This window comes from Chinchilla lanigera, unplaced genomic scaffold, assembly GCF_000276665.1.
Source record: "Chinchilla lanigera isolate Chin_1 unplaced genomic scaffold, ChiLan1.0 scaffold00122, whole genome shotgun sequence".
Lineage (NCBI taxonomy): Eukaryota > Metazoa > Chordata > Mammalia > Rodentia > Chinchillidae > Chinchilla > Chinchilla lanigera.
This window is the reverse complement of record NW_004955523.1, coordinates 2,904,455-2,906,986: the sequence shown is the minus strand read 5'-3', so window position 1 is coordinate 2,906,986 and position 2,532 is coordinate 2,904,455. Positions and strand designations below refer to the sequence as shown.

The following is a 2,532-nucleotide window of genomic DNA, read 5'->3' as shown; positions in this document are numbered from 1 at the left end:
TTTTTTTGGTTTTTCTCCGGTACCGGGAACCGAACTCACGACCTTGCACTTGCCAGGCAGGCGCTTTGCCACTGAGCTAAATCCCCAGCCCCCAAGCACTGACTCTTGAAGGCCAGCACTGACTCTTGAAGGTTGTTTGCCAGCTGAGATGTTCACAGAAGTCTGCAAAGGACAATACCACAGAGGCTGGAGACTACAAGACAAAGCTGGTCCTGAGAGGAGAGTCGTAGTGATGGGGAATTAGAGGGAAGACACCCAACATCCTTCACCAGGACATGGATCTGTATTTGGGAAAGACCTGGGAATGTGCTCATCTGGCCCCAGGTGTGCAAAGGTACACGGGGCGGCGGCAGCACAGGAAAGCCCTGCCGTGAGAGAGTTACACAAACACAAAGGCTTAGTGCTGTGGTGAAAGACAATCGTGTGAGCACAAATTATAGATAGTTGTAGAACTTCATGTGGGGATCTGTATACCCAGACAGCCTTCCCTTAGGATTGCCAAAGAAATAACGAATATTTGATGTGATGGAGATGCTGATTACTTTGATCCGATCATTGCACAGTATCTGCTCCAAATCTCTTTGTACCCCATAAATACATGCAGATGTAGTTTCTCGAAGGCAGAAAAAAACTTAAGACTTAAAAGACTTCTCCCATCACTTCCCTCATGTACATAGCTGGAACTAGTCTTTGCCATGTCTTCCTTCCCACCCTGCCCTAAACAAAATGAAACGGAAAAACCCTCCAGTCATGACTTCAGCTTGACTCACTCTTTATTCTTGCCCTACTCCACTTTCTTCCCTGTTCACCTGTACAAAGCCTCAAGACTGTGAAGGCTGATCAAAGACCCTTTTCTGAGGGGAGAGCTGGGAGGAAGAGATTAAAGGGATAGGACTGGAGTTCGCTTCAGCAGGCAGGAGCGGGAAGGACAAGAAATGAACACATAGACTCCCGCGTTTGTTTTCTGCACAGGAGCTTGGCATGTGTTTCTGAGCCAAGACCTCTAGCTGGTTTTGTTGTCGCTGTTGTTGTTGTTGTTGTTGTTTTGTTTTTTTCATCTTTTTGAGACAAGGTCTCACTATGGAGTTCAGACTGGCCTTGAGCTCACTTTGTAGTCCAGTCTGGTCTCGAACTCGCAACAGTCCTCCTGCCTCAGCCTCCCAAGTGCTGGGATTACAGGCATGCACCACCACGCCCAGCAAGACCTCTAGCTGGGACACCCTCCATCTTAGCACAGTTGCCCCCTCCTCTGAATTGTACGCCCTTCTCTCCTGGAGCCCACCATGTACCTACTACCTGCAGGTATTTTTTTCTTTTTCTTTTTTCTCTCCAGAGGATGAGTAGGCATATCACATTGGGAAACTTTTCAAAATCTTCTGTACCATTTTTTCTTGTGTCTCACATGCTGATTGCCCATGAGCGTGCTTTGTGAGGGTATGAACCACAGCTTGCAGTTCCCTGGAACAGATAGGGTTTGTGGTTTGCAGAGCCCAGAGAACATCATTTAATCAAGAAAACATTTGTTTATTCTGTTCTGCTTAACTCAGGCCTCACCTGAGTTTCCTCCTTCCCCTACTAGTCGTGCTCTTCAATTTGATTGAAGGGAGAAGTTCAGAAATACCAGTAACAGACCGGACAGTGGATATGCAATTTTTGCATCATGCATACAGCCAATATATATTCAGCACTTCAATACCCATTGCTATTAGGCTGTAGAAAGGAATTAAAGGGAAAAGATCACATTAGGACATTGCAGTGTAGTTGGAAAGAATGGAAACAAACAAACGAAAAAAAAGCTGCGTGCTTGGGCCTTTCAGGTAGACCAGATGCCTGCTTTGTGCGGCAGTGAAAATCTTCAGTATGGATCATAGGTTCTGTTCCAGTCATTTTGTGAAATTGTGGAAAAACTGCAAGTTTCAGGGCTCATTTACACCTGATATGATAAGACCCAAAATGTGTGATCTTAAGAAGCACCTAGCATTTCTGCTCTTTATGGTCAGGGCCACTGCTTGTCAACCATGTGAGAAGGGTTTAATATGGCAGTGGGGTTGGAGAGAGATTGTTGCTGCTGTGCTTGTCAACTTTTTTTTTTATTTTAAGGAGAACAGTTAAAAAAAAAAGAACGATAGCATAATACAAACAAGACAAAGCAAGGAAATTAAAAATGATAAGGGGTTTCAAACCAAATGATAGGGATTAACAGCAGTTGTTATACTACATATTGTTATCTTCAACGAAGTTGCTCAGATTACCAGATATAAGAATGGAAGATTGATCAAACCATGAAAGGGAATAAGAAAATAATAATTTAGAAGAACATTAGAGACCATACATAGTGTCACTAGACAGGATGGCAGGAATTCACCAATGGTTGTTATACCGCCAATTGTTGTCTTCACATAAATTACTCAGATTACCAGATATAAGCATGCAGAATTGGTTAAATTATATAAAAAAAATTTAAGCATTAACTGTTCCACTCAATAAATCACTAGACATCAGCAGTACAGTTATGCCAGATATATATATATA

General features: G+C 43.1%; 1 protein-coding gene across 4 annotated transcripts in view; it reads left to right on the top strand.

The window, feature by feature from the left end:
* Rgs6 (regulator of G-protein signaling 6) overlaps nucleotides 1-2,532 on the top strand; it is a 603,709-nt gene that overhangs the window by 459,865 nt on the left and 141,312 nt on the right. The gene's annotated exons all lie outside the window — the stretch shown is intronic.